General features: G+C 42.1%; 1 protein-coding gene across 3 annotated transcripts in view; it reads left to right on the top strand.

Moving 5' to 3' along the window:
- The window catches only part of LOC118400949 (bone morphogenetic protein receptor type-1A-like), a 62,334-nt gene that overhangs the window by 8,146 nt on the left and 38,794 nt on the right, over positions 1 to 15,394 (top strand). For 2 of the 3 annotated variants that reach the window (XM_035797995.2, XM_035798004.2), the window contains exon 2: positions 2,716 to 2,853. The gene's annotated coding sequence lies outside the window, so the exon portion shown is untranslated. Of the gene's footprint in view, positions 1 to 2,715; positions 2,854 to 14,422; positions 14,529 to 15,394 lie in introns of all 3 variants that reach the window. The other variant, XM_052477341.1, reaches the window with a different exon arrangement.

Here is a 15,394-nt window from a genome sequence, read left to right on the forward strand (position 1 = left end):
CTGTAAGGAAGCGGACTTGATTTAAGGTGAGTTGCTGAGAGAGGGGGGGGGAGCTGGCGTAGGCCCATACACACCCCCTACACAGAGATGACCCTGTGAACGGACCGGAGCCACTCTCCTTCCCCTGTATGGTCCTTAATTTCAATTAGCTATGGCTGATCGTTCACTTTGATGGCATTAGTCGCTCCTCTGAGCTTCGACACATTTGCCTCTGCTCTCGTGCCACTCTGTTGATTTTGCTAAAGCCGACGGAATTAACTGCAGCGATGGAATCTCCAAATGCTTCACTTCGACTTCCTTTTTCGAGCCTCTGTCTCACACACGCACACAAACTCACACATCAGCCCAATAAAGTTTTTTTTTTTTTCGGTGCAGTGGGATTCCTCACACTTTTGGGCAGCAGTGTTCCCTCTCCTGGCTGACAGTTCTGTTATGTAAGGAAGGACAAAGACGGTTGCACAACTATCCTGTCAGACAGTGAAGTTTAACACCTGACACCTAGTGCTTGTGAGAAATTTGCATATGACGTGACAAGGCGCTTGAAGCTTTTCCCACTTCACAACAGATGTGAGACCAACTCTCACTTAATGATAGCACTTAAACTTGAGTAGAACTACAAGATGTCTAGCTAGTACTTTCATTCTCTATTTTAATGCTTCCTGCATTTCTCTCTGCATTGTTGCTTTTACTCAAAATAACTTTCCCCGGAGCCATGCCCCTGCACTGTGACAGACCTCCCAACCTCATAATATATTCCTGCATTCTCTCAGGACTTTATAAATAGCCAGCGCGGTTAGTTGCCAATTATCGGCTGCACCCTTAAGTGACCCTGGCATGTTGAGGAGACATTTGAGTCTAGAGGCAGAGGCAGTATTGTAAACAGATGAGCACAGCTGATCTCCCCCTGCTGCCTTTTCACTCTCCTGAACTTGCTCACTGTGTCCATGGATTTTTTTTTTTCTCTTCAATTTGTATTCCGTTTGCACTCTAGCACTTTCAAATGGCAGGTTTCTTGTAATTTGGCCTAAAAGTAGATATTTCCTTTTACGAGGGTGTTTTAGACTTTGCTCTGGTGCCCTCAAATGCCTTTAAGCTAACAGAATAGAGTTTCTTGCTTGCAGGAATTTAAGATTTCTATTTGATATAGTGCATTTATTTTCCCTGCAAGAGTTTGTCGCGTGCTGTCTGTTTTGAATGTAAACTCACTTTGATATCCCTGGCTAAATAAAGGCCCATTTGAGTCTCAAGGAGCTCTCCCTGGTGGAAGAATAGCCCCTGTGTTGGTGCTGAGAGCTGTTCTTGGCTGCTGGGCCATATCCAGACCATGCTGCTCCACTTATCTCCCAGCCACAGTAGGGGGCTTCTCTGGCCTGCAGTGGCCCACTCATTGGAGGCTTTATGGGGACACCCTTGTCCTCCCCCCACCCCTTGGAATAACACATCCCCGGTCTAAAATCAGATGTTTGTGTGTCCCAATGTGCTGTTGATGTCTTTGCTGATATTTCTGTCAGCTAGATGAGGATTTCCTGGTATCATACCAGCTATTGACCAACATTTTGCCCCTCAGTATGTTTTCTGGTTCATGTAGGCTAGGCCTAAATCTGTTTTTGAAAGGCTAATCTTAAATACATTTTATGTAATCCCTTTCCCCCAAAAAAATGTATTAATATGGATGCTGTAAGTACAGATTGTGAGTGACAACTGGAGTTTGACAGCAACTATGTGAGCTTTTTTCAGTATTATAGACACTGTCCTGGGATTTCCTATGATCTTCTATGGAGAAGAACCTCGTACTTTCTAACGACTCTTGTGTGGCTTGTTAGCGTCTTAGAGCGAAACTGGTTACGTGGTCGTGAGCGTCTCCGCTTTTCATAGATGGGTCATAATAGTTTAACTCCAACCGTTCAGACTTTAGATGTTTTGTGAGAAGAACGGTCTTCGCGATCCGCCCTTGTCTCTCAAATGCCACTCTAACTCCCGTTAATCATAGACTAATGGAACAAATGGACAAATCCACTGCAACAACCCTGTAGCTCAAACACACTGTTTAAAAGGGGTTAGAAGTCCAAAACGTGCCAGTGTTACTGTGGGTCTCGAGGTTATTGACTTGACTAATCACACAAGTGAGTCAATGTATGAGTCGCCCACATTTTAGTTTTCAGACACTATAGTCCTCTACCTTTGTTGTAGGCCTATCTCTTATATTCCTGTTGGAATTTGCCTCGGTCTCTCTCTGGCAGCGTCCTTCTGGCGGTGATGCTGAAGTGCTGGTAATTCCACACGCGCACTGATCCGGCACTGCTAATGACTTCTAAAGTTGTGAGAACTAAGTTATAGGCTGCAGTGATGTGTAATTCCTTTCCCTCATTGGAGGTCGTAGTGTACTGCGGCTGGGTCCCTGGGCTCCTGGCCCGGTGACAGGATGTCTGCAGCGCTGTGCGATGATACCTCTCCACCGTTCGGGTTGCCCAGCAACCCCCCAGCCTCCTTAACCCAAAGGGTTTTTGCGCACAATCTCTTGGCAGAAACAAAAATATATATATTTAGCTAAATCATAGTTTTTATTTTCAACCAGACGTCCCAAGACTTGTGGTATGCAATCAATAGCCTTCCCGACCTGACATGTTTTGTGGTTCCCATCTGCCGTTGACATTGACACAATTCCAATTTTCTTGGTGCATGACTAATTTGAGTTTCTTACCCTCTCCTGCTCAGGTCTCCATGGTGCCATGCTGGATTTCTATCTCCAGCGTCTATGTTCTTTATCCCTATGGATCTGTATGACCCCCAGCACCAACACTGGTCTCTCCAAGCATCCTCAACATGCTCCTGCACCATGGATCCCCCAGTGAGGTAAGACTGCTCTCTATGGCTGTTACAGTGAATCAGAGAGATGACTCCTGCTCTGGATTATGCATGTTCAGCCCCATACAGTGTGTAATTTGTGCAAGATGTGTTGTGGTCACATGCTTGGTTGGTGAATGCATCTCTATTTTGATTCCATCTCAGCCTTTAAAAAAAAAATCTTACCTAACAAACAAATGTTAATTTCTCTCTGGAGGGCACCGGTGATCACTCCAAAACCTGATTATACCCCTCTAAGGAGATGAACCCCTGACCTCTCCCAGCAGAGCTGGCCAATCAGGTGGTTTCCTGCATCATAATTGCAGGCACAGATTGGGTTATTGGAGCTGTCTACTGATGTGATTAATAGCAGGAGGAATAAGAGAAGGAAAGGACCTGATTGCACATGCTCCTGGAGTTTTAGGCTAGACATCTGTAAGTTTGCTTTGGGTAGAGTGACACCCGCCATAAGAGATCTAGAATGGCATTTCTGGAGTATTTCTTATGTATTTATTTGTTTTGGTCTAAGTATTGTTGACATTAAGACACCTAGTCTTATTTCAATTTAAAAATGTATAAAAGATTAGATCATAAACTGATCGGTTGCACATGTGTTCTTTTATTTTGTTTTTGTTTGAGAGAGAGAAAAGACTGTGAGAGCTTACGCACTCCACCGGCAGACTTTCAGAGTCAGGGAGTCTACTCGAGCAAATTACTACCATATGTTCACAGAGAATGTTGAACCCAATGTTTTTCACCTCCTCGTTTTTAAACAACACTAAGGCGAGCGGGTGAATTTCCCAATTTGTGCCTCTAGTTTTGTGTCTGACATTTTGCCCCTGAATCGTCACTCATGGACTCTAAAGCAGGTGTCCTCAACTGTTGGACGTAAGAATGAAAACACCAGCAATCACCGGCTCCAAGTGATTTTAATTTTGGAAATGTGTTTTATGTTTTAGTCAAATATTATATCTGTTTGAGCTTCTTGCGGTGAATTTGCACATCCCTGCTCTAAGGCATGGTGTGATCTAAAGGAAGCGGCGGGATCTTCTCTCCTTGTTGATAGGTGAGGAAACCGAGGTAATGTTTTAGGGGGACAACGCTAGTCGGGGGGTGTGTGTGTTCCTATTTCACTAGCTGTATAAATGTGAAGCACCCGCTTGGTGTTTCCACTCGCTACCAAATATGGTAGTGAGAGGTGGCCGGCAGTGGGAGAAGATGGAACATAATGGATTTTGGCCGACACTGCACATTTTCTCATCGATGAAACATTTGTTCTCAATACAGTTTTCTGTTCCCAACAAAACTACAATCTGTTACGAACAGAGTGGACTAAGTTTTGTAGACTTTACCCTTTGCCAAAGTAAAAAGGTATTTGTTTAGGAGGGCGAAGGCAGGCATATTGAGGTATCTCACACATACACTTAAGAGTTGGTGTTCACTAACAGAAATATGCAAATTAATGATAGAACATGCAAATAGGATCTCTCTAGCTCGTGCTCATCTCTGCCCACCAATTTGCTTGTTCTGTCCGCTATGACACATTGTTTTACCCATTTGAAAGACAAACCACAGCCAATCATGGTTTGGTTCTAAAAAAATGTGGTCCTATCCTGACGGGTATGCAGTACTTGTTTTTTGGGAAGCTCCCAAAAATATGTGAATTCCAGAGGTCACTGTGACGTCTGACTTGTTGACAGAAGAAGCTAGCAGTTATCCGGATAGATTAGATTAGCCCACCTTCGCTCTGCGCAGTAGTCGATGTGTGTGGGACATGTTAATTCCTTAGTGATGTGGACACCAAGGAACTTGAAGCTCTCGGCTCACTTCACTACAGCCCCATCGATGTGGATGGGGGTGTGCTCAACCCTCCGTTCCTGTAGTCCACAATCATCTCCGTTGTCTCGCTGACATTGAGGTTGTTGACCTGGCACCACACACTGCCAGGTCTCTGACATACCTAGAGGCTTCCTCATCTTCGGTGATCAGTCCTATCAAGGTTATTATGGTATTGACTGCTGAGCTGTAGTCAATGAACATCATTCTGACAGGTGTTCCTTTTGCATCATCTGTGGATCTGTTGAGGTGGTATGCTAGTTTGGGCTGGGTGATTATGGCCAAAATATATCACTGTATTTAAAAAAAATATATATATATATTTTTTTTAATGGTATGCCTGTATTTGAAGTTATTTTATGTTTTTGAATAATACAAGTTCTACATGTAGTAGTACATTTCAATGGGTCTTTCTGCAATTCTGATTTGTTTTATACTGTTCAATTCAACTTCAACAAAAAATACTTTTCAGCATTTTCATCCATTTCTGCATTTCCTGCACCCAATTTGAGTTAATTTCCACACTGTCACATAGGGCTGTACGGTATGGGAAAACAATCTAGGCCTTATTTTTAACCAAATGTTGTGATTTGACTTACAATTTAGAGCAAAACACTTGGGTGAACTGTTGGAATCATGGAACGAGAGTGATTATTCCAATTCTATAGTTAGAATATAATTGAAAATAATTTTGAATACAGGGTTTGACATAACAATGAATACAATTAACAGGGAAGAGTTATTGATGGGGTAGGGAACAAAGTGTTGATAAGTGTTTCATAGAGGACCCTATAAACTTTGGCTACATGTTTTCTCTTAGCGACTTCACGTAGCTAACATATTCTTGCTTTGCACATTCCTCTTTGATTTAGAAGATACTGTTGCACAAACAACATGCTGATTTAGGTCTACACCATCACTGGAATTATCAGGCTGTATAGCTAATTACGTTTGCTCTGACTCAGTTTGCTAGCTAGTTAGCCGTAAATGCTAATCGCTAGTTATTACATTTATTAGCTAACAAGTATTCAGGTGCATCTTGCTAAGAAAAGACAAAGTAACTGTTTGCAGATGTAATAAACAAAATAATAGTGTAATTATAGAATACTAGTGGGTTTATATTAAGAAGCAAAGCGGAAACAGCATTGTTGTCATCAACGTTGTTGCATGGGCTGCATTGACCATGGATGAACAACAAATGCGTTCCTTGAGTGATGGGGCAGGGCTAGGTCTGTGAGGAAAGTGGCATGGAGAGGGATGACTCAAGTAGCAAAGTAAACTATAAAAATGTAAGGTACACACAGCGTATCACGTTTAACAAACCAAACATTCAAATACCATTTATAGAATGTAAAGTAAAAACCCAAACCGGTCCGTGCATCAATACCGGTATATTGTAAAATACGGTTTACCACACAGCCCTATGGTATGTGAATTGGTTTGGGTCCAGGATGTCTGGGATGATAGCCCTATTTGGTAAAAGACCATGTCCATATTATGGCAAGAACAGCTTAAATAAGCAAAGGGAAACAACAGTTCATCATTACTTTAAGGCATAAAGGTCAGTCAATCTGCAAAATTTCAAGGACTTCAGTTTCTTCAAGTGCAGTCGCAAAAACCATCAAGTCCTAAGATGAAACTGGTTATCATGAGGACCGCCACAGGAAAGGAAGACCCAGATTTACCTGCGCTGCAGAGGATCATTTCATTAGAGTTAACTGCACCTCAGATTGCAGCTCAAATAAATGCTTCACAGAGTTCAAGTAACAGACACATCTCAGCATCAACTGTTCAAAGGAGACTGTACAAATCAAGCCCCCATGGTCAAATTGTTGCAAAGAAATCACTACTAACGGACACTAATAAGAAGAGACCTGCTTGGACGAGCAATGGACATTAGACTGGTGGAAATCAGTTCAAATTTGAGATTTTTGGTTCCAACCGTGGTGTATTTTGAGATGCAGAGTAGGTGAACGGATGATCTCTGCATGTGTTGTTCCCACCATGAAGCATGGAGGAGGTGGTGTGATGGTGTGGGTGTGTCTTTCTGCTGACACTGTCTGTGATTTATTTAGAATTCAAGGCTACCACAGCATTCTTATTTATTTCTATTTAACCTTTAACTAGGCAAGTCAATTAAGAATAAATTCTTATTTACAATGACGGCCTGGATACAGTGGGTTAACTGCCTTGTTCAGGGGCAGGATGACAGATTTTTACTTTAGCACCTCGGGGATTTGATCTAGCAACCTTTCAGTTACTGGACCAATGCTCTAATCACTAGGCTACCTGCCACCCCATTCTGCAGCGATACACCATCCCATCCGGTTTGTGCTTAGTGATAGCCCTACTATAATTTGTTTTTCAACAGGACAATGACCCAACACACCTCCAGGGTTGTGTAAGGACTATTTGACCAAGAAGGAGAGTGATTGAGTGCTGCATCAAATGACCTAGCCTCCACAATCACCTGACCCCAACCCAGCTGAGATGGTTTGGGTTGAGTTGGACCACAGAGTGAAGGAAAAGCAGCTAACAAGTGCTCAGCATATGTGGGAACTCCTTCAAGACTGTTGGAAAAGCATTCCAGGTTAAGCTGGTTGAGAGAATGCCAAGAGTGTGCAAAGCTGTTATCAGGGCAAAGGGTGGCTATTTGAAGAATCTCAAATATAAAATATATTTTGATTTGGTTACATGATTCAGTGTTATTTCATGGTTATGATGTCTTCACTATTATTTTACAATGTAGAAAATAGTAAAAATAAACCCTTGAATGAGTAGGTGTGTCCAAACTTTTGACTGGTACTGTATATACATTATTCCACCTTGACATTATGGGGCTTTCTTTGTAGGCCAGTAGCAAAAAAATAAAACATTCTGACTAGCACAACAAAATGGGAAGAAAGTCAAGTGGTATGAATACTTTCTGAAAGCACTGTACATGAGAACATTGTGCATATTTTGAAAGCTGAGAAACAGCCCTGAAACAATGATTTGATATACAATATATATCATAAATCAAATGGTAATCAGTCAAGAAAAAAGACCTGTGAAAATGTGTATCCTGTACGAAAATAACCCCCCCCCCCAACTGCCATTAACATCTGAAATTAGAATAATACTTTTTACTGTGAATGAGTTACAGCCTCTTTAGTGTATACCTTGCGTTTCTATGTGAATTTGGTCTGGTCACCCAAAAAGTGACATTGTGGCTTTTAATGATTCTGATGAAAATACCCTATGTCCTTATCAAACTGTTTTTGTATATTTTCAGTGTGGAACCTGAATGTTTAGTGGGCTGTGGCCTAGGCTAACCCATTCTAATTGACGCTAGCAGTTCACAAAGTAACTTAATATAAGCAGACAATGGGCGGGATATAATTATTCCAAATCTGCAGCTAGTTGTTGGAACACATTTCCCTACTTCAATCAACCAGTCCATTTTGAATTTGTGATAAAACTGTCATCATTTGGCAAGGAAATGTACAGTGTGTATCTTATCAGTTAGAGGATCTTTTTTGTATACCCACTTTTTATAGGCTTTTCTGTAGGCCTAATGGGAGCTTGTGTGCACACTCAGCACACGTGTGTAGAGGGAGCAGTCAGAAGACAATTGAGTGAGTGAGACACTGAGGGGGAAAGGGAATCATGGAGAACATGCTTTGTTTGGTTTCTATTTTGTTGTGCCCCACATGCACATGGAACACTATAGTCAAAGCAAATTAACGTTATCTTCAAGATTTTTTAATATTTTTTTTTACATTTGAGACTAAGCACATTTAAACAAATAGTTGTACATGGGTTGGTAGACTCGCTGATGGTACTCAGTTTACTATTTCCCCTCTAACCACTGACATCAATGCAAATGCAGTTGAAAATCGCATCAAAACAGTAGTGATTTTAAAACTCCTCTCACTGTGATTGATCAATTTGAAGAAAGAATTTCATCAGGTTGAAACTGAGTGGAAAAAATTGAAATGGACAGTGCTTTCTAAGATGGTGATTACTTTAAAACACCCACAGAGCTTATGCATATGAATAAGCCTACATCCCAAGCCCCCCCAACCTGACTTAAAATAAGGATTGTGCCGTTATACAATATATAGCCTGCCACATATTACGCATGTCAGGAAAAAATTACATATTTTAAGATGTCTTTGGTACATAATTGATGGAGCCTATACTTCAAAATGGCACTCTTTCTAGTAATTGCCTTTGTGTGGGCTGTTATTATGCATACTGGATGTACTGGTTACCTTATGCTACACTCCACACGTTCTATTCATGAGTCTGCGAAATAACTCATAGGCCTAGGTGATGTTGGTTCATTGATTGTGCAGGGCAGCTTAAAGAGTTACCCTACAATGATTTTAAATAGCCTAGTAAAATGGAATTTTTTATTTTCCTAATTATTAGGCTGATGCAGAGCACCAAATTCAAATAAATTACTATAAAAATCAAACTTTCATGAAATCACACATGCAAGATACCAAGTTAAAGCTACACTTGTTGTGAATCCAGTCAACATGTCAGATTTCAAAAAGGCTTTTCGGCGAAAGCAAACGATGCTATTATCTGAGGATAGCCATAGTAAACAAACACTGACACACATATTTCAACCCTCCAGGCGCGACACAAAACGCAGAAATAAAGATAATTCATGCCTTTGACGAGCTTCTTTTGTTGGCACTCCAATATGTCCCATAAACATCACAAATGGTTATTTTGTTAGATTTAATTCCATCGATATATATATATCCATTTATTTGGCCCGTTTGATCCAGAAAAACACTGGTTTCAACTTGCGCAACGTGACTACAAAATATCTCAAAAGTTACCTGTAAACTTTGCCAAAACATTTCAAACTACTTTTGTAATACAACTTTATATTTTTTTTTAACGTAAATAATCAATCAAATTGAAGACTGGATGATCTGTGTACAATACAGGAGGAAAACAAACTGTAGCTAGCTTTCAGGTCAAACGCCTCTAACAAAGAGTCCTCTTCACTCTAGCCTCGTTCTGAACATTGTTACTACTTCATTACACAAAGGAAAAACCTTAACCAATTTCTAAAGACGGTTGACATCCAGTGGAAGCGGTAGGAACTGCAAGAAAGTCCCTTTTTAGAAATCTAGATTCCCAATGAAAACCCATTGAAACGAGTGACCTCCAAAACAAATCTGAATGGTTTGTCCTGCCAAATAAGTTCTGTTATACTCAGACATGATTCAAACAGTTGTAGAAACTTCAGTGTTTTTTACCGAAATCTACTAATTATATGCATATCTTATCTTCTGGGGATGAGTAGCATTTGGGCATGCTTTTCATCCAAAATTCCGAATGCTGCCTCCTATCCTAGGGAAGTTAAAGAGGATAAGGTGGAACGTAGTTCCCTAGGGTTAGAGGTAGAAACTTGAATTTATAATGACAGAAAGTGGCTTTATTACCGGATACAGTGGAAGAGAAGGTAGAGCGGAGGGAGTGAGAGGATGATGGGTCCTCCGGAAGTTTAGTTTTCAATTTTTGCTCAGCTAACCGCAGCCCTGACAGTGGACAGTGCGAGTCATAGGATGCGGAAAGGGGGGAGAGTAGGGTTAGAGAGGCAGAATCGGGAGACTGGAGGGAGTAGGATTTAACAGAAGGGAAAGATGATACGATAGAGTAGAGGGAGCAATTGTGACAGCGCATGACCATCTGGGTAGGGGCTGAGCGGCCAGGGTTGGAAAGGGAGACAACGAAAACAAAGTAGGTATCAGAGACCTGGAAGGGGGAGCTGCAGTGAGATTAGTAGGCGAAGTGCCTCTAGTAAAAATGAGTCAAGCTAAGTGCCTGCGTTGTGAGTTGGGGGGGGATTGGCGAAGGGTGAGCTAAAAAGGCAAGGAGACGAAAGAGCTTTGGAAATAATTTATTTGAAGGCAGACGTTGAAGTCCAAGTACGAAGAGCGGTGAGCCATCGTCGGGAAATTAGCTTGTCAAGCTCATTGAGGAACTCTCCATGAGCACCTGGTGGGCAATAGATGACAACATTATTCAGCTTGAGTGAACAAGTAATAGTGACCACGTGGAACTCAAATGAGGAGATGGACAGGTGAGAGAGGGAGAAAAGAAAAAAGCCTGGTGCCACCACTGCAATGACCAAATGCTCTTGGACTATGAGAGACAACATAGATGAAGAGAGAGCAGCTGGAGGAGCAGTGTTCTCTGTGGTAATCCATGTCTCCGAAAGGGTCAAAAAGTCAAGGGACTGAAGGTCAGCATATGCTGAGATGAACTCTACTTTCTTGACTGCGGATCAGCAGTTTCCCAAACGCTGACAGACTCAGAATTCCACATAGGTTGCGCAGGGTACACTAAATTAGGATTGCAGCCAAGGGGTGGGGAGCGTCTGTAACGCCTACAGGGAGAAGAGCGAACGGGTATAGAAAAAAACATGCATATTTGCCAAAGCGGGCAAAGAGGAAAAAAAAAAAATAGGTAAGATACTCAAGTGAGAGATTGTTGTGGAGCATTCCACAGAACAACTTGGCAGAACTGTCCTTAGTTTCTGCGATGTTCTCACTTTTGCCAATCAGACTGACATGACCGCCGCTTACAGCTGTTGCTGAGAAACCAGGGGAGGCTAAAGTACTAACACGAATTGCCTAGCAGAGGTTAAGAGCACACCTCCCTCTACTAATTGCTGATTGCCCAGGAGAAAGGAAACGACTCCCCCTCCAATACAGCCACTGATTTAACAAAAACAAGTCACAAATTGCCCTGCCCCTTAATCCTGGACGTGTCAACAATCATCTGCGAGTTATGAGCAGTCAGCAGTTCACTTACTAAGTTGGCTACTGGGAAGATGGGTGGCTCTAGTAGATGGCCCCAACTAGCAAAAATACTAGACAACAGAATATGAAGACAAAAATTTTACTTATCACTCCTGGAGATATATCATGAGTCTTCTAGCTATAGATAGCTAGCTACCTCGTTTTAGCTGACTGTCTACTAGGCTTGTTATCAAAGTTAATTTCAGACTCATCTTATCAATCAAAATAAATACTCTAAAATGTAAGTATTATAATTAGCAACAAACTAATTGTATGCAATTTATTGCATTGATATTGTTGTCTAGGTTTCTTCCTTTCTAGTTTTTCCTAGCCACCGTGCTTCTACACCTGCATTGCTTGCTGTTTGGGGTTTTAGGCTGGGTTTCTGTACAGCACTTTGAGATATCAGCTGAGGGCTATATAAATAAATTTGATTTGATTTGTCCTGGTCTCAGACAAAGTTGTGACAAACCGTTCAGGTCCAGGTGAGGCGAGGTGCCTCCCGGTGGCAGCGTTAGCATTCAGTGCCCTGCCAAAACTCACAAGTTGCACAATTCAAGATGGCTCTGCCCATACCTCTAAATATTGTTCAATATCAAAATCCTAAAAATAGAGCAGGTTAAATGCACAAGCCTAGTGTTGGTGGATGGAATACATCTCTTTGCTTAGCTTAAACTGATTAGCCTATGTGGTGTGGTCAGTTCAAACCACTGAACTGCTAGGCCTATACCCACTATATTCCTGATGACGATCCAGTGTGTGTTGTAATGAAACGCATCACTTGCCCCACATTCTCCCATCTTCAAGGTCAGTCTATTGACCACGGGAGAGATGCTTTCCTGACATAGAGTACTAGCAGATCCTGTTGTTCTGACAAGCCTTAGTTCAGATCATGCTCTGGTAGGGAGGATCTGTCTCTCTCAGGGTGGATGGTTTCTCACAGGAGGATTGCTGTGCTGGAGCGCCGCCTGGTCCCAGCTCTTATCAGCACCTTGTCACTCCCCCTCTCCCCAGCACCTTGCCACTCCCCCTCTCCCCTCCCTTGCCAGTGGAATGTGTGAGCAGGTAATGGAAAATAAACAGGCAGAATATCTCATCTCCTGGGAGTTGTTGGAGTAATAGTGGGCACCTTGCCGGAGCCAAGCCGTAGTCAACGTAAAAACAATATTTGAACAACAGTGGTTTTGAGTTGGCATGCTTGTGGATTTTCTAAAATGTTCTGCTTTCTTAAAGGGGGCCTCTATTTTAACGAGGGTGTCAACACTGTTTTGTTCAGAGGGTGTTCAGTAGATTTCAGGAGGTAATATCAAGATCACAGGCAACCCTAATATCAATTTGAAACCATGATGTAAAACGTCAATTACCCTGTAGTGGTTTAATCATAGGGTATATCCTACTCGTCCATGGGTGTCATATGCGTGTGAGCCGTGGTGTGTGTTCACTGTGTGTGTGTAAGCATGCCTTATTAGAGATTCTTTAGCTGTGGTTGCAGTAATTGACTGTGTCTGTGAAGGATAACCTCAGATTCTGGGAGGCCTGGTCACAGAGAGAGAACAACACTGGCTCACTTCATTTTTTTATTTAACCAGGTAGGCAAGTTGAGAACAAGTTCTCATTTGCAACTGCGACCTGGCCAAGATAAAGCAAAGCAGTTTGACACATACAACAGCACAGAATTACACATGGACTTAACAAACATAGAATCAATAATACAGTAGAAAAAGTCTATATACAGCATGTGCAAATGAGGTAGGATAAGGGAGGTAAAGGCAATAAATAGTCCATGGTGGTGAAGTAATTACAATATAGCAATAAACACTGGAATGGTAGAATGTGCAGAAGATGAATGTGCAAGTAGAGTTACTGGGGTGCAAAGGAGCAAGAAAAATAAATAAATACAGTATGTGGATGAGGTAGTTGGATGGGCTATTTACAGATGGGCTATGTACAGGTGCAGTGATCTGTGAGCTACTCTGACAGCTGGTGCTTAACTTCTTATGGATCATTGGGACGCTAGCGTCTCACCTCGACAACATCCGGTGAAATTGCAGAGCGCGAAATTCAAATTACAGAAATCGTAATATTAAACATTTATGAAAATATCATGATGTCATCATTTCAAAGGTTAACTTCTTGTTAATCCAGCTGCGTTATCAGATTTCAAAAAGGTGAAAGCACACCATGTGATTATCTGAGGACAGCGCCCCACACACAAGCATTACATACATTTTCCAACCAAGCAGAGGCATCACGAAAGTCAGAAATAGCGATAAAATAAATTACTTACTTTTGAAGAGCTTCATCTGGTTGCAATCACAAGGGTCCCCGCTACATAACAATTTGCCCTTTTGTTCGATAAAGTCCTTCTTTATATCCCAAAAAAGTAAACAATAGAATCTAAGACGGAGAATACCGGAGACCATTACCGCATATATAACCAAGTACGCGCACTCACCGGAACGCGCAACAAACGCTACAGCCAAAATGGGAGCCACTTACTAAAACTACAAATTCTCGCTAATTTTTTCAAAAAACAGGCCTGAAACTCTTTCTAAAGACTTGACATCTAGTGGAAGCCCTAGGAACTGCAATCTGGGAGGTATTCCTTTTATATTCCCATTGACAGCCATAGTAACCAAAGGGTGAGCTGAAAAAAAGATCTGGATGGATTGTCCTTGGGTTTTCGCCTGCCATATCAGTTCTGTTATGCTCACAGACATTATTTTAACAGTTTTGGAGACTTTGGAGTTTTCTATCCAATACTACCAATTATATGCATATCCTAGCTTCTGGGCCTGAGTAACAGGCAGTTTGGGCACCTCATTCATCTAAACTTCCGAATACTGCCCCTAGCCCGAAGAAGTTAAAGCTTGTGAGGGAGATGTAAGTCTCCAGCTTTAGTGATTTTTTTTTTTATTGTTTGTTTGCAGTTCGTTCCCGTCCTTGGCAGCAGAGAACTGGAATGAGAGGCGACCAAAGGAAGAATTGGCTTTGGGGGTGACCAGTGAGATATACCTGCTAGAGCGCATGCCACGGGTGGGTGCTGCTATGGTGACCAGTGAGCTGAGATAAGGCGGTGCTATACCTAGCAGAGACTTGTAGATGACCTGGAGCCAGTGGGTTTGGTGACGAGTGAAGCGAGGGCCAGCTAACGAGAGCATACAGGTCGCAGTGGTGGGTAGTATATGGGGCTTTGGTGACAAAATGGATGGCACTGTGATAGACTGCATCCCATTTGAGTAGAGTGTTGGAGGCTATTTTGCAAATGGCATCGCTGAAGTCGAGGATCGGTAGGATAGTCAGATTTACGAGGGTATGTTTGGCAGTATGAGAAAAGGATGCTTTTTTTGCGAAATAGGAAGCGTATTCTAAATTTAATTTTGGATTGGAGATGTTTAATGTGAGTCTGGAAGGAGAGTTTACAGTGTAACCAGACACCTAGGTATTTGTAATTGTCCACATATTCTAAGTCAGAACCGTCCACAGTAGTGATGGCTTTGAAGCTCATCTGGAGGTTAGTTAACAGTGTCCAAAGAAGGGCCAGATGTACACAGAATGGTGTCGTCTGCGTAGAGGTGGATCAAAGAATCACCAGCAGAAAGAGCGACATCATTGATGTATACAGAGAAGAGAGTCGGCCCGAGAATTGAACCCTGTGGCACCCCCATAGACTGCCAGAGGTCCGGACTACAGGCCCTCTGATTTGACACACTGAACTCTACCAGAGAAGTAGTTGGTGAACCAGGCGAGGAAATCATTTGAGAAGCCAAGGCTGTTGAGTCTGCCAATAAGAATGTTGAGATTGACAGAGTCAAAGGTGCACCCATGACCATCTCTAAAACCAGATTGCATAGCGTAGAGGGTACGGTGGGATTCGAAATGGTCGGTAATCTGTTTGTTAA

This window comes from Oncorhynchus keta, chromosome 2 (genome assembly GCF_023373465.1).
Source record: "Oncorhynchus keta strain PuntledgeMale-10-30-2019 chromosome 2, Oket_V2, whole genome shotgun sequence".
In the NCBI taxonomy this organism is placed as follows: domain Eukaryota; kingdom Metazoa; phylum Chordata; class Actinopteri; order Salmoniformes; family Salmonidae; genus Oncorhynchus; species Oncorhynchus keta.